General features: G+C 34.1%; 1 pseudogene; it reads right to left on the bottom strand.

Moving 5' to 3' along the window:
- Window positions 1–569: 569 nt before the first annotated feature.
- On the bottom strand, window positions 570–27,912 carry LOC149539071 (calreticulin-like; annotated as a pseudogene).

Below are 27,912 nucleotides of genomic sequence, written 5' to 3'. Positions count from 1 at the left end.
TGACAGAATTCACGAACAAAGTGCAGTCATGGCATGCCATGATTGCCTAAAATGCATCAAAATAGATTTGATGAGATTATATATATGTTTAAGTTGTGATTGTCCTAGTAGACATGCATGCAAAATTAAGAATATCAAATTTCCACAATCCATTTGTAATGCAAGTTCATTTTGGATTTGATTGTGTGTGTTTTTTAGCATCATTGTTTTAGATCACTCTTTGTAATCCATCATCAGGATGACAGAGTGCAGGATGCATGCAAAATGTCAAATCATAGGCAAGGCATGTGAACTTTTTTATAGAATACTTCAAAGAAATGTGGTCTCTTTGCAGACATAGCTTTCTATACATATAATATTGGTATCAATTTCATGATGTATTTTGGAAATTTTAATTTTACAATTGCAGGATTTGACAACCATCTCATAAAGTGGGTGTTGCTAGTGCTCTCACATATTTTTCAATAGGCATGGTATCTAGATGGTGACTAAGAAGAATTTTTCTACATTTCAATCTTGGTGTCTTAGTTGACTTTTAAGGGTTTACATATAGTTTTTTTTTTAAGGGTTTACATCACTATTCTACTATTGTTGTAAGGGTTTGCATCACTAGACTTATCTTTCTCCTGCAAGAATTTTAGACCAAGATTTAACATCAACAAATTAAATACTTTTCAAGATCTTATTTGCATGGTCCTAAATAATGTGTTTGTAATCACAGGTAAACAAGAAGCCCAACAATTTACTAGAAAATAAACAATGTGAATCATGAGCAGACAGAACTATAAGATACATCACCTCTTCCTCTTTCTTCTTCTCAGTCTCTTCAAATGCTACCTTTTCAGCCTAAAAAGACAAGGAACAAAATCATCAGAAAATAAGAATGATTAACTCTACAGTCAGCTTAAACATCTACAAGAGAGAATTTCAAAACAAGATTGACTCATCTTTATTTTTGCCCCATGACTCCTCTACTAATTTCTTTGCATATTTAGGGTCATCAGACACAAAAATATTATCAAATAAAGTTCCTGATTTGACCTGTTGTACAAGAAAATAGAAGAACACATATTGTCAAATGAAATCAATTACTCAATGTCAACAAGACACTACAAGTAGACTGAGTTAACAACTTTGAAGATGAAATACATATACAAATTTTCCATAACTCGATTCCAATATATTTCAAATTAGGGAATACATAGAGCTCAGGACCATCCTTGAATTCTATTTACAATAAGATTACAATTAAGTGTCAAATACTAGACTATCGGGCACCACAAGCAATCAAAGATCTAAATCCCCAATGATACATCATTTGAAAAAATAAATACTAGAGTACTTGACACCATAAGCAATCGAAGATTAAAATGCATGCCAGGATTGTTAATCAATCAAGCCTTCCATTTTCCCTTGAAGTTTGGATTCTTGATTTTCTATCAATTTTTTTATGTGCTATCATAAGAAACCCACTAATACAAGCACTAAAAAAAGCAAGACAGATGCAAGGTACCAACAATGTTCAAATATCAACACTTAACACAATTTCCCTTCATCTATACCTTGGCCTTCCAAGGACCCTTGTAATATGGGTTTGGAATAGTTGGAGCTTTCCATTCACCATCTTCCTCATTATCCCAATCCTCTAGCTACAAAATATAAGAATGGATTACTATAGATAGCAGTCATAATCAATACATATAAAACTTTACTAGAACATGATTTGGCCATTGAAAAGTGAGAATAAATTTCCATGAAATAGATGGATATAAAACAAAAGTTCAAGACTTTATGTAATCACCAAAGATTCAAATGCCTACCTTAGTGGCATCTAGATCAGTTATTTCATGCGGTATGTCATCATAACCCTACACAAAGGAGGGCATCAATCTTTAGAGAAAACTTTCCTTCTAGCTAAATGCATCAATTAGCAATTATTCACTGCAGACCATAGCAATTAGTTAAAACTAGTAGAACACTTTGTGATTGTAAGCAACTCCATTATGCCTCAGGTTTCTTGTCTTCTAGATTAGGAATGAATTCATTCTCATCCCAATCCTTAGGCTACAATCATAAACATTTGGATTCATCATGAGAAAAGTAATGCAGTAGTGCACAAAAGGTCTAGTCCATAAGATCCAATGGAAAAATACCCATACCTTTTTCACATCATGATCCTTGATCTTCTTTAGTAGTAGTAAGTCCCAATCCTTATATAGACTCCCAGATTCTTTTTCAGTGTTGTCAATAAGAATGCTATATGTTGCATTAGGTTTAAGAATAAAAGTATATACATGTGTCAGTTGATCAGTTTCACATGCGACCTTCTTTTTAATAGGATTGTTCTTTCCTTTATAGGCTAGTATAGCATGAAATTTCTTAATATTGTAACCACAAATGTCAAGTCCAAACATGATGCTACAATAAAAAACAATAACAAGAAAATGCATCAATAGAGACTCCAAACTTCAAAAAAAGATATAACTCGAAATCCTAGTAGAACAATATTTCTGAAGATGATTTATAGTGCACACTAAATACCTATAAGGTGTCTCTCCACTGAATGTCTTCTGGTCCAATTCATCACTTATCAAATTTACATAGTCACCACCGCCAATCAAGTTTATGTTCATGTTTGACAAAAAATTGAAGAACAAGGGTCTTATCCTTATCACTAAATTTAGGGAATTTGGCTGAGGTGGCAAAAGACCTATAGTCTAGACTGGTTTTGATGCCCAATTCCCACAAACTAGTTCATTCCATGGAGAAAAGGAAGAATTAAAAACAATCCATTTTCATGTTCACAGGAGCACTTTAATAACCAAGTCCTAAATCTTTTTAGACATATTAAGATTTTAGCCAAATCATTTAAGTATTCAAAGGTTATTAAAAAAAAAATAGCAAGATATAACCACACATCCTTGTCCTCCAGATCCCCATGCCATTTCCCTACTGTGTGAACTGACTCTCCAGCTATGCCTTCATCGTTTTTCCAATCAGACTACACCCAATGGCTCTCCTAGCTATCTATTTGAAAAAAATTAAAAGAGTTAGCTATATAATCAATAATCAGTCAATGAAATTACTCAAAATTAAATAAAAGTACACAACTATGAAAGAATAGCTCAAACTTCCAGTGCCATCAGAAACTTATAGCTTATACAACCATCAAATTTAATTATAAAATATGATACAGCAGTAAAGACACCAAATAAAAAATTATGTTGGGTTTCAAACAAAAAATGTTCATTTAAGTCTATAGATTCTCAACCTATAAGCAGTTAGGTCTTTCAAACTGGTTGATGGAATGTCTAGAACTTTGACCATGCCTATGATTAGGCTCATACAAAAAGAAAGGCATTTCCTTTAACTCGCCATCAACCAAAGTATAGCAATCAATTCAGTTTATGGATAAAATGCAATATGAAAAGGATAACATAGTATTACACACAATAATTAAAGCATGAACTGTATATCCTATCAGTGAAGCCTCATTAATCCAAATCTTAATAGAATAGGCTTATATACACATAAAATTGCTACATTAGTCCTAAATTATACCTATTAACAAAGTTCAAATAGCCTTCCTGCCAATCTTGCCAAACTTACACATTTATGAAGTTATGTTATGGAGAAACCTATATAGTCATAGCCCAAAAATATATGTATTAGTAGCATATGAATCCATATGATTTCTACCACCCTTGACATCTAAAAAATTCAAAAACACAATGCCAGCCAAATCAAAAGAAATACCCTATAAAAACTAAAATAGCTGGTGCACATGAGCACGATGATTTATCAAGAAGAGGGTATACAAATAATTATGTCAAGGAAAGCCTATGAAGGTACCAAGGCTAATAAGCACTCCCAACCTAGCCACCCTTTCCCATTCCCAAATCATTAAAAAGAGAATGACTTTATATTTACACAATGCCAAACATTGTCATGATAAAACTAGGATGACTTGACTTTGTTTTCATGCAAGCATTTGTTCCAGTGAATGATCGTGAACAATGTTAGTTGAAGAGTGAAAAGCTTTAAAAATCAACAAACTATATGAAATTGATTTTCTTTTAGTGGAGGGGGTGTTATGTGCCAACTTGGTCTTTTGTTTATAGTTTTGTTGTAAGTTTTAGATATTATACTATTCTTGATTCCATCAATAACTTGCCTACTTCCATTAATAATTTCTGAATGAAGGGTCTCAAACATATTCCTATACTATAACTATATAATTATATGGAGAATATTGTTTGTTCTTAGGAAATTGAAAACAATAACATGTACTTAAGTCCAAGCCATCATCTTCACCATAGGAAGAAAAGGAAATGGAATCCATCCCAAAGACAACAAATAGTATATTTAGTATCATATTATCAACAACTTGATTTCACCTAAATATACCACTTCAAAATGCATAATGTCTTTGCTGAGAAAGTTGAAATAGATCACAAAATATGTAGATTCTAGAGGGTAAAGAAATGGTACAATCAATAGGATTTTTACCCAAGGAACTTTATTTGGATTTGAATGGAAACATCACCAAAAAATTGTCATTTAATTTTAGATTAGGACTCAGTAGCCCTACATAGGCTTCAGGACAAATGTCATTTGTAAGAACATCTTAAAGAATGTCACCATCAAAATCAAATTGGGACAAGTTCCTAGCTTTGTTGCTTCACCTGATCCATTTACTCAAGGTGCTAACTTGGAGAAAGAAACTATTTCAAATTTTGAGCATCATTTCATTATGTTGCAAGATTCTTTGAAGAGATGTGATGAATCAAATCAATACTATTCCCAAGGATTCCAGAATCTATCTAAAACAGATCAAAGTATCATTGCAATTAAGCTAGAAAACAAAGTGATAAAGCTCTCCTTGGAGGAGGTTAAGGAATTTATAGGATGAACACACTCAATATATTCAAAAAGCCCTCCATAAATACGGTAAATGATGTTGGAGATGCATTGATTCTAAAATTACTTCTACCCAGTTCTTCCTAACTAGAATAAGTTGAAAAGTATCCATGGAAGCATATGGTTCACTTACCTCAGACAAGCTTCACCCTCAAAGCCAATTCAATAGCACGTGAACTAGAAATAGAGAAGTTGTGGGATGAGAAACATATATTAAATAGGGTTACAAACAAGAACACAGGGGATATTTTTACTCTTCACGATGGTCCCCCTTATGCCAATGGAGATTTGCATATTGGGCATGCCTTGAACAAGATATTGAAAGATTTTATCGATAGATATAAGTTGCTTGAAGGGTATAAGGTGCTCCAACTCCTTCGCTCTTGCAACTCCCATGCTCTACGAAAACCAATTTGAATGCTTGTGCAGCTCCCATGCATGCTCCATGAAACATAACAATGAAATAGGAAACCTTTTCTCATTTTAACATGTTAACCTCATGTTGGTCGAGATTTTGACCAACAGGGGCATGGATTTTTTTTAAAAAGATATTTTTCCTTCCATATTTTGACCAATCTAAAACATTTTAATAGATGGTCAAAAATTTTGGTTGCAAGATGAGGTCAAATGTACTAGTGTCTTTCTACTCTCTAGAAGATATTAATCCTTTGTTATTGTGCTTCTATTGTGTTGCTTGTACCATAGGCTAAGACCCTCTTCCTGCTGCTTTATTAAAAACACTCACTACCTCCTAAATAGCCCCATATATACCTTGGACATCATCCAAACCAACTTAGATATCAAAATATAACACCTAAGATGGTCAAATGAGTTATATATGAATATAATATTATCAATTCAATAACTTAAGAGTTTAAGTAGCCACAAGTCAACAACTCATAGCTTGGTGTATACTATAAGATTATGGATGTAAAGCACACCTTTCAAAGAAGTATTATCCTCAATATAGATTAATTATGAATGCTTAGGCACAAAATCTTCACTTATTGTACAACTTCTACAAATGGTAAATCCTTCCATTGAATGAGATAATGATTTTTTGAGTCCTTTGTTTTTCATATGTTGGTTGTATACTCTAGGTCCAAGATGAATTTTCCTTCTTCATCTAGCTCTGTCAATATTGTCAATGTAGAAATATGTTAAATGGTCATCTTATTCAAACAAGAAACATGAAAAATATAGGTGGATACTCGAGCTTGTAGGCTACACTGCCACTTTTTTTGAGAAATTGGTGTTAGATTTGAGGAATATGAATCTTCTAAACCCAAGAAACCTGCATCCAAAATCTTTCCACAAGAGAAGAATCAAGGTCAAAAAAAATTCTCTCAATGAGTAAAATGCATAAAGATAGAATGAATAGATTTACAATTACCATCCTTATCAAAGGAGAAAAGTAAAACCTAAAAGGTAAAAACCCTAAAGGGGAAAATATTGTAGGTAACATGATAATAATTAATAAAAGAATTAATTATCACATTCCTAATTTTTAGCTTAATTAGAAAACTAGAGTTAATAAGAATGTCTTTTTACTCTAACACCCCCCTTAAGACAAACATAGGGAGTAGCTAAAAATCGAGAAACTACTACTAAAATAAAATGCAAATGGGTCCTAAAAACAAAGGTATGATCAAGTACCCAAGCATAGCCAAATAGCTATAAAGAGGAGAAACAGAGAAAACCACACGAGAAAAACCCTACTCCAAAAAGAGATGGAAAGATTTTCCTAGAATATAGGAACAAAAGGATGGTCATGAAGAACACCACTAAAGAAAGAAGCTACAAAAATTGTCAAATGTTGATCTAAAAAACCTCCATTGAATAGAACATGACTAGGTAGAGAAGACTAAGTTTGAAGAGTTGATCAATTGAAGATGGAGGATATCTTCATGGCCTCCAAAAGTAGGAATGAAAGAGTGCACATATGGTATGTGATCCATCTCACCAAAATGCATAGGTATCCAACCACTGTAATCACCTAGTACATAGGATCAAATATTAGCTACATAGCTCATTCCATCAAACCAAGAAAGTAATAGAACCAACAGAACCCCCCCTATAATGTTGAGAGATAAGATAGGAACACTAAAATTGAATGCAAAATCTCCTATAGAAATAAGAGCCAAGAACATCGAGAGTATAGAAGAAGTTCAAACACCTATAATGGCATGTGTCATTGATGAATCATGAGGCTAATATCATGGAAGAAACACTCACTTGACAAAGGAAGATGGAAAATATGGCCTATTATCACCAAAGTTTGCATCCTCACCTAAAGTGTGACCTAAAGGCAAATTTTTGTAACATAAATGACCTCCAAGTGTAGGACTTTCTCTTTGAGGTTGAATCTCCGAAGAAGGCTAGCTTCCTTACAATTGGGATGCACCTACGTACTACTTTGAAGGAAAAGGGAGAAGGAGATGCAAAAAAGTAAATTGTTGAAAAGGAAAGGGGTGATGCACCTAACTAAAATGGTTACAACTCTACTCCTATATGCTCGACACATTGATGAAAAGTCAAAACTCAACTCTTGACTCTATTCTACCTTCTAAGAAATCACATGAGGATTCAGGGTTGATCAAATGCAAAACGGAAAAATATAATTTCACAATACAACAACCATCAACAAACCAAACACAACATATAAATCTAATGAAGTAGAAAAGAAACATTCAAAGGAGGCAAGATACTTGCATAGACTAATGAATGGAAAGAGAGGGTAAGAAACTAGCTATTTCATTAATGGAAGGAAAGAACTACAATTATAGAGCACAAGGCTACTACAAGTATACATTATTGCAACAGAGAGGAACCCAGACAAAGTATTTACAAATTTCCTTTATAGAGTTTAGGCATAACTCATATCTAACTTGAAGTTCAAACCCCACACGATGGAGTCAAGTTACAGAGAATAGCAATAAATGAATATCAAAACAAAATCTGATCTTGAAGTCAATATGCCATTTAGAAGTGACTGGAAGAAACCAAAATCAAAGCATCTAGTTGTATGAGATCAAATCCAAAAGATCTGATCATTCCATATAATAAAGAGGCATGGAGATGCATTAATGCCATGGAATAAGGCCCAAAATGTCAGTTTAAATTGAAGAAATGATTCTTGTAACGTGGCATGGCTACAACAAATAAATCAGCACTACTGTCAAAAAACATAGGATGGGATAACACACAAGTTAACCCACCACGAAGATTAAAGAGTTGACCTATGTGGAATAAATCTGATTTGCCCCCAATATGATGAGTTGTCAATGTAGATATTCATTATGAAATAGACAGCTTAGATTCTGCAAGAAATCCCCTCAGCAAGTGATTAAAACCAAACTATAGATCAAGATCTTTACCAAAAGAGTGGACAACCCAAATGCATCCAAAAAATATCCAAAGATCTGTAGCCCAACACAAGAAAGATCTACCACATGGCATAAAACTACTAGTTGGAACATTTCTTGAATGTTTGGTTGAAGAGGTAGTAGCATTTTTGCAATTTCAGAAAGAGCAACAAAGTCATTCCTTGAAATGGAAAAAATGATTCACATAGAATGTTAACCTGACACAAAAATGTGTGTTAACCTACAGCTCGACATATGAAGAAAAAATGAGCCAACTCATCACATGAACAAGTTGAACCAGTTCAGCACATGAAGGAAATGAGCTAGCTCAGCACATGAAGAGACTGCATTAACACAAGATGTTAACCCGACCAAAAAGTGTGTTAACCCACAACAAAGAATCCAACCCATTGAAGATCTCTTAGATCAGTGATGGGTTGAATGGGGGACAAAATTGGCCAACATGGCCAACATCAAACCTCCCAAGATACTTAATAATGTAGTATGAGTACAACAAGACACAAAGATGTGCAAGATCTTGAAACACAATAGAATGGAACTGTATCTTAGTGCATTTGAAAAAATGCTACATAAGGATGTCAACAAAGATCATAATAGACATAAGGCTAGTACAATAGATGGTATAACCCATGACAAGTCATTTGAAATAATGAAAATGATCTGTAGACTTGAAACAACCAAGATATCCATTAGAATGCAAAAAAGAAAAAAAACTAAATAAGATGTACCTGGAGCAAAATCTAGAAAAATAATCAACATCACTGGAAAGAGCACAGAAAGATCTATCCAAAGATATAAAAAGTTATCAAAATTGAGATCAGATGCTTAAAATATGTCTCTTGGAGTGCAAAATAGAACACTTAACTTTGTCAAAAAAATTATCAAAATGTATCAAAACTGAAATATACCTGTACCATCACGATAGGCTCAGAGCTAGCTTTATGGTGGTATCTCATTTGCAAAAAAAAAGACTGTATACTTGAGATATGAGTAAAAAAATGAAGGTAGGATCAAATAGAGCCAGAAGGGAAAACATGTCTATTCATGCAGTGCTGACATTAGAAAGTGGCAAGCTCAAATTTGATGGTCAAATGGTCATTAAGGAGAAAAAAAATGTCAAATAAAAAAGTCGCCAAAAAAATTGCCAAATAATGAGAAGTCGATGGCCAGAGAAAATATCCACTCGCCAAAAATTTGGCAATGCCAGAATATTCTCTGTGATATTTTTTTAAATAATGTCATACCGCCTACTGGTAAAAAAAACCACAATGTTGAAAAAAATGAAATAACACTAAAGATCTCCAAAAGAAACACCAACAGAAGCCAAATCCACAAACTGTCCACACTTGCCAAAACTGCCCAAAACAGGCATGAAAACATGATTAATGCCAAACCTAGAAAAATAATGTTAAAACCTATCAATCAAAAGTGGAAAACCCACCTTTTGAGCCATGTGAGGATAATTCTTGGAACAAGTACCAACAAATTTGATAGAATGTACGAAGGCTTGCAGGTGGTATGATCATTGGATCATAGCACAAGTGCCAAAAAAATTAGCATAGACTTCTAAAAATTGCATTGCTCATTCACATTATGTTGGTGTTGATGTTAGGAGGTTTGACCTTGGACAATGTATGTTCTAAAATGGGGTGTGGGTGTTGGAAATTTGATTGAAAAGCTCACTGTTGAAGATCAAAGAGGGAGATTGCTGGAAAGAAGGAAGAGAATATTTTCAATCATTGTTTTGTCATTGATGTCAAACTTGTTGCTTGTAGGAATGATATTTTCTTATAAGATCCAAGTACTATCACTTAGTTGATCGATGAAGAGGATTTGACTAATAAGATGTAAGAAGAGAACCTAGGGGAAAGGTTGAGATATGAAGTTGTAATAAAGTGCAAGGATTAGTTAAGAAAATGGTTAAATGATGTATTGATGACACACTCAAAGATACAGAGGTTGGTCACACTTAGAAACATTAGAGGAAGAATTTTTAACAAGGATGAATGCAAAGCTTAAACTAAGATCATGAGTGGATGTCGAGCAAGTTAGTTGAAGCCGAGAAGATTCCTAGTAGGAGTAGAGTAAATAGGAAATTCTAGTGTGTGTCGAGTAATCTTCAGGTGCCGAGCATCAAAAAATTCTTAGTTGGTGCTGAGTGATCTTCAAGTGTCGAGCATTAGGAAAAATACAGTTGATGTTGAGTAAAATAGTATGTGTCGAGCACCAGTATTTTAATAGTGTCGAGATGTTGCATTATTTCAAGAGATGAAGATTTTCCAAATCTGAGCTAACATAGTGGTTACATTAAATTGTGTAAATGAATTGGAAGACAAGAATGATGAGCTGGTGGCACAGAATCCTATGTAAACCATTTTTAGGCAAATTCTAAAAGATTATTCAAGAAGTTTCTAGAGGAAAAAAAATATGGGTTAGATGCAATGAATCCTACCTAATCCATAAGAATTGAAATTAAAGAATGGAAGAATCAAGTGGGAAAAGGTGCTCCAAGACTTCTATTTAAGGAGTCATAGACCAAGAAGCAAAGAGCTACTGATACTATTGCAATTGAAGTGGCAAATTTGTGAAGTAGTTAGAAGGGTGTCAAGGGGGAGACATCTAGGAGAAGGAAGAGCACAGAGGCTCTACTTCTATGAGTGGTCATGAAGAGATGATTGCATTGGTACATTGAGCATTGAGACTTAAAGAGACTAAGCTTGAAAGGAGGGAAAGCCATTAGAATTGTAGAGATTGAAGGCTAGGCAAGGGTATGAGCTCAGAAGTGATCTAAAATCTGCAAGATAAGTTGTATGTTGTAGTCAGGTCAAGATTTGTCTAATACTCTCTAGCAATTGTATTAGATCTGAAAGTCCTATGGACTTAGGTTGGCCTAACAGCCATTTGTAAATCTTTTAACAAGGTGGCATTCCAAGTGAATGTTCTAAAGTCCTCTAACTAGGCGCACTTCTAATAGGGTGGATAAATCCTCTAACAAGGTCACATTTGACAATGTGTTGTAAACCTTTAACAGGGCAAGCCTTTCATAGGGTATCACTTCAGAAGAGTGAGAATTGAGTAGCATGTTACTGGTGGTTTTTCCCAAATTGGGTTTCCATGTAAATCACTATGTTATGTGTTGATTTCTTATGTGTTATACTTGCATATTGATTTACAATGACTTTCTAGTTAGATAAGTTAAAGCTTGGATGAATGAAAAGTTGAATGAGCTCACTATTCTTAGTGAAAAGTTTGAATAGTACATTTGGACCTTAAATAACTAATTCACCCCCCATCCCCCCCCCCCCCCCCCCCCGCCACTTAGTTATTCTAAAGTATTTCTAAAAATTGGTATCAGAGCCATCTACTGATTTAGTTTCAAGGTACTAGAAGCAGGAAGATCAAGATGTCCAAGAGAGAAGTTCCCAAGCTCAACAAGGACAATTTTGTTGCATGGAAAATTTTGATGAAATTGCACCTTGGATCAATAGGTGACTATGCGCAAACTTCAATTGGAACAGAATGTGTAACTCCAACAGGACCTCTTACTATAGATAATTTGAACAAAAAGGAGCACAATCAAGCAATGCTAGAGATTGCCTCTGCACTTAATTATGCAAAATATGATGACATCAAAGATTGTTATACTACATTCAATATGTGGAAAACCTTATCAAAAATCTATGCAGGAGATTAGAATTTCCAGAGAGCAAAAAGAGAAAGCCTAAGAGGAAAGTTTGATGACATGAAAATGGAGGAAGGTGAAAATGTTGCTCAATATGCTACAAGAATGAAAGAAGTGGTAAGTGCAATAGGAAGTCTAGGTAGTCAATTGGAAGAAGAGATAGCCATCAGAAAATACTTAAGAACTCTGCTCCCTATCTATGCTATTAGAGTTTCAGCCATCCAAGAGCTGAGGTGTGTACAAGGGAACACACTAACCTTTGAAGGAATAGTGGGAAGACTTACTGCATTTGAGCTATCAAATTTTGACAACTATAGACCTGAGAACCTTGAATCTGCTTTCAAGGCCAAGATGACAATGAAAGACACTAAGGAGGAAACATCAAGCAAAAAGAGAAGAAAGGGAAAACATGCATCTAGTGATAGCAACACAGATGAGGAAGATGTGGAACAGTTAGAAGCATTACTGGCTAGGAGATTCCATAGAGGCAAAGGTAAATTCAAATGTAAGCTCCCTATTATATGTTTCAATTGTAATGAAGTAGGTCATATTATTGCAAGATGTCCATAGAAGAAGAATTACAAAGAAGGAAACAAGCACAAGAACAAGAGAGAAGATGATAGCAAGGATTATAAAGAGATGGGCAAGAGATGCTACATTGTAGAAGAAGATTTTGATGAGAATGATGATGAAGTAGTCTATGTAGCCATGAAGGATGAATCAGATAAAGATGAAGATGAAGTAACAACATTTTTTACCTGTGTAAATAGGAATGACAAGTGGATCATAGATGTGGATGCTCACATCACATGATAGGAGACAAAAGCAAGTTCATTACCTTTACTCAATATGATGGAAATAGTGTTAGACTTGGTAATGATGCCCCATGTCAAATCAAAGGAAAAGGTTCTATTAAACTCATAGAGAAAATTTCATGTGACAATGCATACTATGTTGAAGGATTGAATTGCAACTTGTTGAGTGTATCACAATTAGGCAATGTAGGTTTCAAAGTTGAATTTGGAAACAAAACTACCAAGATCTATGACACAAATGGAAATCTGATAGGAAAGGGTGAAAAAACTGGGAGTAATTTGTTTTACCTAGATATGGAAAATGCAGCATGTCTTGTTGTTAGAATTGATGATGTGTGGTTGTGGTATAAAAGGTTGTGTCATGTTAACTTTGATAATCTGATTAGCATCAGAAAAAAAAAAAAGGTCAGAGGGTTACCCAAGTTGAAGAAACCTGAAAACACAATGTGCAAACAATGTCAACTAGGGAAGATGACTAAGTCTAGTTTCAAAAGCAAAACATACACTTCCAAAGAAGTACTAGAGCCAGTTCATACAGACTTATGTGGTCTAATAGAGGTACAAATCTACCTAGGAGACACATACATAATGCTATTTGTAGATGACTATTCTAGGATGATGACTGTTATATTTTTAAAGAAAAAATCTGATGCATTTCAAATGTTTAAGTGGTATTTGGCTAGAGTTGAGAAGGAAACAGGAAAGAACCTAAAATGCCTAAGGTTAGGTAGAGGAGGTGAGTTTACATCAAGAGAGCTTGAAATATTTTGCAATGACAAAGGTATCAAAAGAAAAACATAAGCACCAAGAACTCCACCACAAAGTGGTATTGCTAAAAGGAGGAATAGGTCAGTTAGTGAATATGCTAGAACCTTGATGATAGACAAAAATGTTGCACTCAAATACTGGAGAGAAGTTGTAAGTACTATAGTCTACACACTGAATAGAGTTCAAGCTAAGAAAGGTACAAATGCAACACCTTTTGAATTGTGGTATGGTCACTCACCCAATGTTAAACAATTCAAAGTTTTTGGATGTAAATGTTATATTCTCAAAGATAATAGAAATGGAAATTTTGATGCAAAGAGTGATAAAGGCATATTCCTTGGATACTCCACTAGAAGTAAGGCATATAAGTGTTTGAACACTAACACGAACAAAATTATGAAAAGTTCAAATGTAAATTTTGATGAGCATGCAAAAGTTTAGATTGATGAGTCAAAAAAAATAAAGGATTATAGATCCTTTGTATACTTCTATGAAGGAATGACTGTTGAAGACAATGTAACAAATCAAGTTGGGAATCAGAAAAATATTTTAGTATGTATCAAGTCTCAGCCTATGAATGTCAAGCTACATTCAGAAGCTGAGCTCTAGAATATAGAAAATACTCATTTTGATTCTAAAAACAGTGTGCATGAAAGGAATGATGAAGTTCTAGATGAAGAAGAACAAAATGACTCTGAAGCTTAAGGATCAAACATGTAAAGAAGGACTGAACCAAGATTAGCAAAGTATGTGAGAAGACATCACCCTATAGAAAAAATCATTGGTGATAAGGATGCTAGACCAATGACAAGAAATAGACTAAGGAATGAATCATGTCTACTAAGCAAGGTTGAACCTAAAACAGTGAAAGATGCACTACAAAATGATGACTGGTATAAAGCCATGAAAGAAGAGATAGATTAGATTGAGAAGAACAAAACATGGTCTCTAGTTCCTAGACCAACTAATAAGAATGTGATTGGTACCAAATGGGTGTTTAGAAACAAACTTGATGAGAATGCAGAGATAACAAGAAACAAAGCTAGACTAGTTTGCAAAGGTTATGCACAAGAAGAAGGACTGGATTATGGGGAAATATTTGCTCTTGTTGCAAGAATGGAAGGAGTAAGAAAATTACTTGCATATGCTGCATATAAAAGTTTCAAAGTGTACCAAATGGATGTTAATTCTCTTGTTATGAATGGTATATTAAAAAAGGAAGTCTACATAGAACAACTAGAGGGATTTGTAGATGAGAAGAATAAGGACATGGCCTGCAAACTACACAAAGAACTTTATGGGCTAAAGCAAGCACCTAGAGCATGGTATGAGAGACTGCACAAATATCTTGTGAAGATTAGATTTGAGAGAACAGATGACAACAACAACTTGTACATCAAAGTTGAAGAAGGTAAAGATATTTTGATATCATAAATCTTTGTTGATGATATAATATTTGGAGGAAAAGATGTTTTATGCAAAGATTTTGCTAATCAAATGAAGCATGAATTTGAGATGTCAATGTTTGGAGAAATCAAATTTTTTGTTGGATTACAAGTACATCAATTGAACCATGGAATATTTGTGACCCAATCTAAATAAATCAAGGAGGTAATCAAAACATTTGAGTTAGAAGAATCAAAACTAGTTAGCACACCAATGGCAACAAGCCATAAGCTATCCAAGAATGATGAATCTACTGAAGTAAATCAAACATTATATAGGTCAATGATTGGAAAGATGCAATATGTTGTACATAGTAGACCACACATTGCATTAGTTGTTGGAATAGTGGCAAGATTTTCTACAAATCCAAGAGAAAATCACTTAATGGTAGTGAAGAGAATATTGAGACACCTACAAGGAACTGATGACTTTGGTTTGTACTACAAGAGGAGTGAAAATTTTTAACTAAGAGCCTATATTGATGTAGATTGGGGAGGTAATATTGATGATAGAAAAAGCACCAGTGGAGGAGCACTTTTCTTAGGAAAGAGGTTAATTACATGGATCAGTAAAAAGAAAAGTTGTACCTCATAGTCCACTGCTGAATATGTGGCGGCTGCTATAAACTTCAACAATATTGTATGGATCAACCATTTTTTGCAAGGTATGAAAGAAGAGGTAATTGAACCTATGATACTCTATTGTGATAATACAAGTGTTATTAACATATCAAAGAATCTAATAATGCATGCCAAAATCAAGCATATTGTAATCAAGTATCACTATGTAAGAGATTTGGTGGAAGATAAACAAGTGAAGATGGAATATGTTAGCTCAAAGGAACAAATCGCTGACATCTTCACAAAAGCACTACCTAAAGATGCTTTTGAGTATCTTAGAGGCAAGTTAGGGGTGACACCCCTAGCTAAGGCTACTTGAAGTGCAAACAAGAATGCCTTACATCAAATAAGTTGATTATTGAAGACCTTACATATTGATGCAGTGGATGTTTACTTTGGGATTTATGCCTAAACTAGTAGAAGTGCTAAAATTCTAGATCAGTCACAAGTAAGGTGACAGAGGATCAAAAGGGAAAGATAATAGAAAACTTATCAAATGAAGATAGGAGGAGAAGTCGACAAAAATAATTAGAGGTTGATCAGAATAGCAGAAGGTGAACAATACAGAGGGAGAAAATATAGAGGGAGAAAGATAAAAGAACAAGGAGGATATAGTAGCAAAGAGGGAGAAGTAGAAATGAAGCAATCAGAATAAGTAGAAGGAGATGTGAAGTTACAATTTACTTTTTGGCATTTCACTTACTATTCTAACCTAGTTAGCCTATGGTTGAATAGTTTAGTCTAATGGTTGATCAATTTGGTTTGCCATCAATGCCAAAGAGGGAGATTGTTGGAAATCTTATTGAAAAGCTCATTATTGAAGATCAAAGAGGGAGATTGTTGGAAAGAAGGAAGAGAATTTTTTCAATCATTGTTTTGTCATTGATTTCAACCCTACTTATTTTCTTATAAGATCCAAGTACTATCACTTAGTTGATTGATGAAGGGGGTTTGATCAACAAGATGTAACAAAAGAGGTTGAGTTATGATGTTGTAATGAAGTACAAGGATCAGTTAAGACAATGGTTAAATGATGTATTGATGATGCACTCAAAGATACAGAGGCTGGTCACACTTAGAAACATTAGAGGAAGAAGTTGTAACAAGGATGAATGCAAAGCTTAAACTAAGATCATGAGTGGATATCAAGAAAGTTAGTTGAAGCCAAGAAAATTCCTAGTAGGAGCCAAGTAAAAGGAAATTCTAGTGTGTGCCCAATAATCTTCAAGTGTCGAGCATCAAAAAATTATTAGTTGGTGCCGAGTGATCTTCAGGTGCCAAGCATCAGGAAAAACACAGTTGATGCCGAGTAAAATAGTATGTGCCGAGCACCAGTATTTTAATAGTGCCAAGTTGCTGCATTATTTCAAGAGATGAAGATTTTCCAAATCTGAACCGACATAGTGGTCACATTGAATTTTGTTAATGAATTGGAAGATAAGGATGATGATCTGGTGGCACAAAATCCAATGTAAACCATTTTTAGGCGAATTCTAAAGGATTATTCAAGAAGTTTCTAGAGGAAACAAAATATGGGTTAGATGCAATGAATCCTACCTAATCCATATGAATTGAAATTAAAGAATGGAAGAATCAAGTGGGAAAAGGTACTCTAAGATTTCTATTTAAGGAGTCATAGACCAAAAAGCAAAGAGTTATTGATATTTTTGCTACTGAAGTGGCAAACCTACAAAGTAGTTAGAAGGGTGCCAAGGGGGGAGATATCTAGGAGAAGGAAGAGCATAGAGGCTTTGCTTTTACGAGTGGTCATCAAGAGATGATTGCACTGGTACATTGAGCATTGAGACTCAAGGAGACTAAGCTTGAAAGGAGGGCAAGCTATTAGAATTGCAAAGATTGAAGGCCAGGCAAGGGTATGAGTTGAGAAGTGATCTGAAATCTGCAAGATAAGTTGTATGTTGTAGTCAGGTCAAGATTTTTCTAATACTCTCTAGCAATTGTATTAGATCTGAAAATCCTATGGACTTAGGTTGGCCTAACAACCATTTGTAAATCCTTTAACAGGGTGGCATTCCAAGTGAATGTTCTAAAGTCCTCTAACTAGGCCCACTTCTAACAAGGTGGATAAATCCTCTAACAAGGTCACGTTTGACAGTGTGTTGTAAGTCTTTAATAGGGTAGGCCTTTCATAGGGCATCACTTCAGAAGAGTGAGAATTGAGTAGCATGTTACTGGTGGTTTTTCCCAAATTGGGTTTCCACGTAAATCATTGTGTTATGTGTTGATTTCTTATGTGTTATACTTTCATATTGATTTATAGTGACTTGTTGGTTAGATAAGTCAAAGCTTGGATGAATGAATAGTTGAATGAGCTCACTATTCTTAGTGAAAAGTTTATATAGGACATTTGGACCTTGAATAACTGATTCAACACCCCCCCCCCCCCCCCCCTCTTAGTTATTCTAAAGCATTTCTAATAGTGGGAACTTGCATGTGCAATTAGAGCTAATAGAGCATAGTAATTTAGTGATTTTCCTAAATTTAGAAAATCTAATTTTTTTCCTAATCCATTGTTATAGTGAAATCATTGTAGCCTTTGTAAATCTATTATCAACTCACACACAACAAGAATATGGAACAAAATATGTTACATCCACTTCAAAATATTTGAGCCTTTGTATCTGTCATTTTGTAATATTATATTTGAATAAATTTATAGTATTAAATTAGTTTTTATTTTCTTTATTTAAAGCTTCTATGCAACATCAGTAAGGTAAAGAGAATTATTTTGTAGACTAAATAGAAAAATTTATATAATTAATTTAACATATTTGAATAGATCAAGGGTCACTAAATATTTTAATGTTACTTGGAATGGGTAAAAAGTATAAATTAGAATCACTCATCGAACTAGGCATGCAAGACATAAAAATCCAAGGAGGTTATTTTTCAAGTGATAATATTGAATGGACTCCTATTGGAGATGGTGGTGAAATGGAATTATGTGTTGCAATTTCTTTTGAAAGGCTCCCTCACTTTGTCACAGGGGAGGGGTTATTGGATAGTACAGAGACAAACTTTGTACACAAGAAGAATAGAGAATCCAACTCAAAAAATCCTTTTAGACACACTACCAAGATGTACTAAAGGTTTGTCAATGTTTAATATAGAATTTAAAATTTTCATATTTTATAATTTGTATTTATCTCGTCAATTACTTGATGTATGTATTCCAAGGGTTTCTTGCACTGCTCCTCAAGAGACTTAGCTAGTCTCTTCTAGGAACCTATCAGCCTAGGTCCCTGATTGATTTTAGATGATTAACTAAACCAATCCAAACTCCTCTCCAAGAGTTTGATCCATTGTTCTTACCCTCATAAGACTAACACCTTGTTTAAGTACTCTTTCCCACACTCACCTAGAATGGTCTAAGTGTAAAATACTCTGAAACTTCTTCCATCAATGTAGGGCCATCCATCATGCTAAGATAAATCCCTTTTTTTTCCATTTTTGGTCATTTGGATAGATCTTTAGATCTCTTCCTTACCAATTTCAAGATTTTTCTTTGAAGATGCCTATTTAGGCCTAATTCAATTATCCCTTGAAATCCGTTAATTTCTCTTTCTTGCAAAAACTTCCCACACACCTTGTCAAATAAACTCCAGATTGGGACACCCTTTTGGATTCTCAAAGATATTTTGTATGTCTCAAAACCCTAAGCTATATGTATAGGTGCTTCCTCTTATATAGGACAAATAGGACTAAAAGACCTATTTCCTAGGACTAGACCACAAACTTGTTTAGAAACTCTCCTAGATGAATTGGTAAGGCCTCAATATCTAGGATATGTCAAGGTATGACTAACCCCTTTCTGGAACTATGCTTTTTTCATACAACACTTCTATTCCCTGCATGAAATCACTAATTCAACATTGTCAATCCCTTAGCCAAACCTTCCTATCTCACATAGGGCTTGACATTAAAAATAATAGAACAACTCCTTTGGACTCCTACTTGACTATACATCATGTACAATGGCTCCACTCTAAGATTCATCAACATTTACAAAGTTTCATGGGTTGAATCTTAAGTGAGATCCATAAAAGCAAAAATTGTCTTCACTAGACCAACACACTATCAAAACTAAAAACAATTTATTTAACCCCCTAAAACTATTCTAAGAAACTTTCTTATTGAATGAAAAAATCTTGAAATAGAACCTAGAATACTATCCTACTACTAAGTCAATTCTTTCAATCCATTTTTAGGCATTGTGATCACAAATTCGAAATTATTGTAACATTAGTTAGTATTCTATTACACACACCCAAAATTATAATAACTTCAATCTACTTTGGCTAGATTCAAGTCTTGGCTCACATATATGCTATCTCTACCATTCTAGGGCTTGTTAGCTGAGCATAACCTCCCATAACTTAGGGAATCCAAAGTTACCATGTTGAATGCAATATTTGCAATAATTGCAATTGTTGTCATGACAACTTTTTAGTAACATTTGGCATCTTTACATTTTTATGCATCTACCCTTGTTTCTAGGACTTAACCTCCATGTCTTGAGGATCCAAAGCCTTTTAAGGACATAGTAGCATTTCCTTATCCATTTACAACTCTATAACTAAGACACCTTAAAAACTCAAACTCCTTAACTCCTAACATTATGAAATATAAAAGCAACTAACAAAGGCTATTAGTGTGACCTTAGTCTTAATGACTAACTCACCTATCCAACATTGCAAGTGACCTTCTAAGATCCAAAAGCAACCTAACCTAAGCTCCTGACTTGGCTAGAATCAAGTACAATTTGAACAATGGAGGTTTCCTAGGTATGCTCCTACACCATCCTCCCAAAAATGAAAAGATCAATCCACCCTTGGATTGAGGATACTTGGATCTATCATTATCTTTTTTAATTTTAATTCTTAAATCCATAGTACATTAACATCACTCTGTCCATGCTTCTTTATCAAGTGCTCTTTGTATTCCTTTGTTCTAGTCTTCTTGTAGACTCTTGTGTCCAAGATGTTGTCTAATCCTATACTCACAGTAGTAGGTAGTTGTAGGTCTTGAACATACTTGATCACATTATGTATGGTCTGGTCATTTTCTTGCTATGGTCCCTTATAATGGACTAGGTCTACAATATTGAAGATTGGTGACCATCCACTATCTTCAGGCAGCTCAACTTTGAATGCATTGTCACCATACTTAGCTAGTATATGATAGGGTTCTATCCTCTTCATTTGAAACTTGTGAGTTACTCCTTCCTTTAGTCTAGATTTGTTAAGATGTACCATGACTAGATCACAACATTCAACTTAGCTGCCCTTCTAGTTTCATCCATTTTAGCTTTGTGTTTCATACTATTCTCTGCCAATGTCTTCCTCACTGTCTCATGAACTTTGTTCATGGCATATGAAAAATAATTAGCATATCTAATCATCTTCACTCCATCTTTCAATTCTCTCAATTCATAGACACCCCTGGGATGTAGTCCATAAACTATCTCAACAGGAATCTTCCCTGTGGATCTATTGGTAGTGTTATTGTAGGCATATTCAACTTGTCTAATTACCTAATCTCACCAATGTCCATACTCCTTTGTTAAACATCTTAGAAGATTTCCCAAGCTCCTATGTACAACCTTAGTTTGACCATTGGTTTGGGGGTGGTAGACTGATCCAAAGGACAAGTTGGTGCCCAACCTTTGCCAAAGAGTCTTCCAAAAATTACTCATAAACTTAGTGTCCCTATTTGACACAATGTTGATTGGTAACCCATGGATTCTCACAATTTCTTTGAACAATAAGGAAGCTATGTGTGTGGCATCACTAGTTGCTAAACCTATCTACAACCACATACACACTATCCATTCCTCCTCTTGTCTTGGGTAGCCCAACTACAAAATCCATGCTTAGACATTCCCATGGCCTAGTAGGGATTGGTAGTGGTTGGAAAGACCAGCATTTGTAGAAATGCCCTTAGATTTTTGACATCTGACACAACTTTCCACATACCTCCTAACATCAAAATTCATTCTAGGCCAGTAGTAAAACCTTGAAATAAGATCTTGGGTCTTATTGATTCCAAAATGACCAATCAAAGCTCCATTATGCTTTTCTTGTATCAAATTCTCTCTAACAGAGCCTTTAGGAGCACACAATTGATTCCCTTTGAACAAATGATCACTTTTCAAAGTATAATCAACATAATAATTATGAAAACGATTCTTATATTTAGCACATACCTTATATATGTCAGCAAAATCCTCATCATCTGCATATAGATCCTTGAAATAATTTATCCCCATACTCTTCAATTGAATTTCTTATAGTGTGAGTGCCCTTCTAGATAATGCATCTTCCACCTTGTTTATAACACCCTTCTTGTGTTTGATATTGAAGGTATATGCTTGTAGATATTCAACCCACTTCATGTGCTTGTGACTTAACTTTTCTTGTGAATCCAAGAAACTAAGTACTTGGTTGTCCAAATACACAATTAACTCCTTGGGAAGTAAATAATTCCTCCACTTCCTTAGTGCTTGGACCGATGCATACATTTCTAGATCATATGAAGAGTACTTCCTTTTTTCCTCACATAACTTTTCATAATGAAAAGCTACTATTTTTCCATCTTGGCTTAGAACAGCCCCAATTACTACATTACTAGCATCACATTCAATAGTGAACAACCTTTCAAAGCGGCAACACTAAAATAGGTTGAGTAGCTATCATTTCCTTGAGTAACTCAAAACTCTTGTTAGCATCATCATTCCACAAAAACCTTTTTTTCATTCCTCCTTTGATAGTATCTAACGTAGGAGCACAAATTGCACTAAATTGTCTAATGAATTTCCTATAGTATTGTGCAAGACCATGAAAACTTCTTACCTTTGTTGCTGACTTTGGATAGGCCAATTCATGATAGATTCAACCTTGCTTGTATCCATTTTTAGTTGACCATGTGCTAGCAAAAACCCAAGGTACACTAGCTCTATTTTTATGAACTCACACTTCTCTAAGTTGATCATCAACTTATCCTCATGAAGCTTTTTGAAAATGGTGTCAAGTTGTTCTAGGTGCTAACTCCTTTTTTTTTATATAGATTAGTATATCGTCTAGATACACTACTACAAACTTTCCTATGTAGTCCTTGAGAAATTAATTCATGAGTCTCATGAATGTGGAGGGGACATTTGACAATCTAAATGGCATGAAAAGCCATTCATACAACCCTTCATTGGTTTTGAAGGTTGTTTTCCATTCATCTCCTTCATGTATCCTTATTTGGTGATAGTCCATTAGGTCTTCAATCCTAGGAATAGGGAACCTATACCTAATGATTATCTTATTTATGGCTCTTGAATCCATACAAAGCCTCCACGTTCCTCTGTCCTTTGGTGCTAGTACAATAGGTATGGTACATGTAATGCCCCGCCAAGGGATCCAAAGAATTAACCTAGAATTTCACTAAGTTTAGTAGCATTTTTTTTTTTAAACATAAAAGTAAACACCACATATAACTTATGCACAATAACGGAAGCAATAGCAATGTCCATCTAAAAGTAAACATAACATACATAAAAAATTACATTCTTTAAAGATCCCTTAACACTAAATTACATCTAAAACACTTAACATACATGAATCCATCTAATACAACATCCACATGAAATAAGAATGATAAGTCCAATGTTCATACATTACATTTCAATTGCTCAATCATCCACTGTACATGTCATACGGTATGAAAAGCTCAAAATAATATACATATGTAGAATAATGGTACATCATCCTATTCTAATCCATGATACATTAAAATAAAGATAATCACATGATATACATGATACATCCTCATAGAAGATCAAACATAATAAACTAAGTGCACAATTCCTCCCAACCGTTAATAGCATCATTAGACCATCATGGGCCCTAGCCATCCCTCCGTGCGTAACATTCCAAATCATCGAAGAGATCATCGGTATTAACATAGTAGGAATGTCACTCTTAACATACACTATATCATATGCAGAAAGTAATCTAACATGCAAATATAAGCATAAGATAACATCATCTAACATATGCTAATCATCAATGAAAGGATACATATCCACCATCATGAAGGACGTATCAGCCACGATGTCTCAATGAATCTCAAATGATAAGAGTGGAAAATACACTACCACTCGACCGCGTGGTACCTAAGTGGTCCACTCCCACCGTGCTGAAAAGATAATCTCAAGTCCCAAACAGGCTATCTAGAACACATAGCATAAATCTCTACAAGTCCAAGAATCCTAAAAGTATACTAATTCAAAGGTTCCAGACACAAAATCTGACATCTAATCCTAGAGGCACACAATGACATGTAGGAACCTACTATGCAAGCGGGAAAGTGTCATCGCATTTACCACGTACAAGTTACCCTGGCAGTTAGCTAAACTCCATGGGTCCATACTAATCTCATGCAGCCACTAGTATCCTCTCATACTGATGAGGCATACTACAGAATGCAAGGTCGCAACCATGCGTTCTCACTACTCCCATCCTAGTCTGTACAAGCACTCAAGGCATGGGCGAGAACCAAAACACTTATCTTTTTAGGTTCATTCAGTTAGTATTAGGTGTGAATGTTATCACTTATTAATCCAACTTACAATGAGTTACCCTAGCAGCCTCTTAGGGCCCTGGCCCCCATTGCAAGCCACTTCCTGACACTACATGCAGATATCCTACCCTAAGCTCATGGAATTCATAAATCTCAAAATCACAAAGATAATCCATAATAAAATCATCAAATATGCATAAAAGCATCAAATCTCCATGAGCAAACATCCATAGAAAATCATGAACACTACAGCTCTCTATTGGCAACTGAAGTATCTTTGATAATCAAATTATCCAATGGTTCTCAATAACCAAAATATATCTCAATCATACTGATCGAAGACTCCAAAAATGGTTGAGTCAAACATGTCACAACATGACATCATCAAGAATAAATCCACATTACAGTCCCATCATGGCGACTAGAAAATAACCAAGGATAACTGATCAATGACCAAAAATGGTTAAGTCAAGTGTCTCATACATAAGAATCTCAACTATAACAATCAGTAATTACAAAAAATACATAGAGCATTCCATCACATAACCATGGTTGGGTTTATAAAGATCGAGATTAAAACATCATTATGACATCACAATCACATAACTCCCAAGCCTCTGGTAGACGTCCTATAACTGGTCAACACTAGTCAACCCAAAACTCAAAACAATAGCATAAAGAATACACAATGCAAACACATGTTTTGGTTTTGCTAAGTTTACAAACTTGAATTTAAATGCAAAATTCTCGATTTACATTTTCCAATTTAAATATCAAGTGGAGAAATTTCACGTTTAACCTAACCCATGTTTTTGTATTGGTAGATAAAAGTTTCTCCCCAAAAACCATTAGACTCAATTTTCTAAATGTTCTAAATGTCTTTTATATACATGTTTTGATAATATTTTAAATTCTTTTCATATTCATCTTTCCAAATTAAAAGATTATATTGAACCTATATTGCTCAACATAATAAAATAACTTGTTATTACAAAATTACTCTTTAAATTCCAAACATCTATTAATATATCAATTATTTATTATTAATAATGTATATACATACATATACTTATATATATATATATATATATATATATATATATATATATATATATATATTTATACATACATATATATATATATATATATATTTATACATACATATATATATATATATATTTATTTATTTATACATATATATATTTATACATATATATATATATATAAATACATACATACATACATACATATATATATATATATATATAATTATTAACTTATAAACAAATTATATAAAAATTGAATTAATAAACATTTGACAACACACGACGAGTTTATAACCGCTGACACACACACACACACACACACATATATGACTCGCGGATCACAGGGTACACTGCGATCGTAGGTACTCTGCGGTACCGCAGTCTACTTTAGCAATACCGTCGACGAGAGTGGGAAGACACATCCCCCCACCCATTCAAATTTATAATTATATTGCATTTTATTAAAACGCATCCCTCCAATCGTGATGCGTCATTCGCTCACTGAGAATTATGTGTCATTCGACTTTTTAATGAAATATATATATATGTATATATACATATGTATGTATATATATATGTGTGTGTGTGTGTGTGTGTGTGTGTGTGTGTGTATATACATAGTTAAATCAAATATCATAGCATATAGACATATATATACATAATTGTATTTATATATATATATATATATATATGCATATATGTATTCAAATTTGGAAATACAAATATATATAAATTTTAGTTCTCAGAATTTTGCCTATAAGTCTTGATCTCAAACTTCTTCCAATAATTAATCTAATGGGTTTGACTATGAATCTAAACCCTAGCCCTGTGTTCTTTTCAGATCTATGCATATAAAATTCTCAAATGAATTAAACTACCCATATTGAGAATGCATACAATAAAAATAGGAAATCCCTCAGAAGACATATGGAAGACACAAAGAAGACAGGGAATGCAAGATGCGGAAATAGCATAAGTAAAATCACAAGAATCTACTCGGATTCTGATGCTAATTCGCTCTTCCTCAGAAAACCCGCAGAGCAAGCTCCCTTCTTCAGAGTTCTCGAATCCTCCAATGCTCCAATTGCACTCCAAATGCTATGTCTAAGCTTCTAGGAATGCCTAAATATAAAGAGCTCTCAGGAAACATCTAGAATGCCTCTAGAAATAGCTAGAAGGTGTCACCAACTAAGCATGGGTCTTTTCCAACCTTCTAGATGAGCCATAGGGTTGTAGACACCATGTGCTTAATTGATGCACTAACCTCCGTGTTGTTGACATAAGAGAAATAGAAAAGTGCGTTAACTCTCATGCAAGCTTATAACTCCAATTCCCTTTTTATATAACTTCTATTTAAATATTTATAACTTTCATTTTAATTTTTATAACTTTTATTATTATTATTTATTTATTACTTTATTATTATTTATAATTATTATTAATTTTAATTTCTAATTTTCTTTTATTTAATCCTTTTTCCTCAATTAATTCTCATTTAATTAATTATAATCAAAATATCAAAGATCATGATATTTTATATTAATTTTCTCAAATAATTAATTTATTAATTAAATCTATTTATTAAGACTTAATTAATAGAAAATTCACCATAGACCTCCAAAATAAAACATGAAAACCTATCATAGAGCAAATTCACACAAAATTAGTCTAAAGGGTTAAAAATCATGAATTATGTCATCTGACACATTCAGTGGGTAAAATATCTAGATACTTGTCCTACCTCACTAGGACAATTGGCTTAAGGGTTTGGGATTTGGATTTGAGAATTTATCTCCCTTCTCTTATCATTGAGATAGTATAATAGGGTACGCTCATCCTGGCAATTCAGGGAAGTCGATACCCGGTACCTGCAACCTGCAGAAGAACCATGCATGTACATACAATATATATAATGCTAAGCTAAACAGACAATGGTAAGAAGTGGTGCATCATGTAGATCCCGACTAAGCAGGTGACTACGAATCCCTTCCTTAACCACATCAAAAATGCCATACAATAAGAAAACATGCACACCATACACATGCAAGTATGGGGTAAGTATCCATAATAAAACACATGAGATAATAAACCATCTAACTAATCATCAACAACAACTGAAAGCAAAGAAAAGTAATGATCATCATGTATGCATGAAATGTAAAGTCTGAATGATCTCATCATATACCAATTGAATCCATAACATAATGTCTGATAGTGTCAAAGCAATACCACTAATCCATCAACCATAAAACTAGTCTATCATAGTCTGATAATAACAACAACAATGTCCAGAAAAGATGTGAACGAGGGCAGGCACTACAGTACATGGACTAATACTATGACTAATTAGACCTTGGTCTAAGAGTTCTTATATTTGTCTTGCTATTTCCTCATTTTTTGGAGGGGTCATCTTGTAGGATACTTTTTTAGGTAGGGTAGCTCCTAGGATTAGGTCTATACTATGACTTATAGCTCTTTTAGGGGGTAAGGTTGATGTTTGTCTATCACTTATAATACCTTGGTAAGATTGCTGCATCCTTGAATTTCCTTAGGTAACTTTACTTTCTTAGATTTCTTAACTTCATTTCCCTCCTTTGCCCTCAACACCAATGCAGAACCTAGACCCTCACTTTCTTCCAT

This window comes from Cupressus sempervirens, chromosome 9 (assembly GCF_028749045.1).
Source record: "Cupressus sempervirens isolate cs-2001-9-10 chromosome 9, ASM2874904v1, whole genome shotgun sequence".
NCBI classification, from domain to species: Eukaryota; Viridiplantae; Streptophyta; class Pinopsida; order Cupressales; family Cupressaceae; genus Cupressus; species Cupressus sempervirens.
Note: the sequence above shows the minus strand (reverse complement) of the source record. Positions and strands in the feature narration are given on the sequence as shown.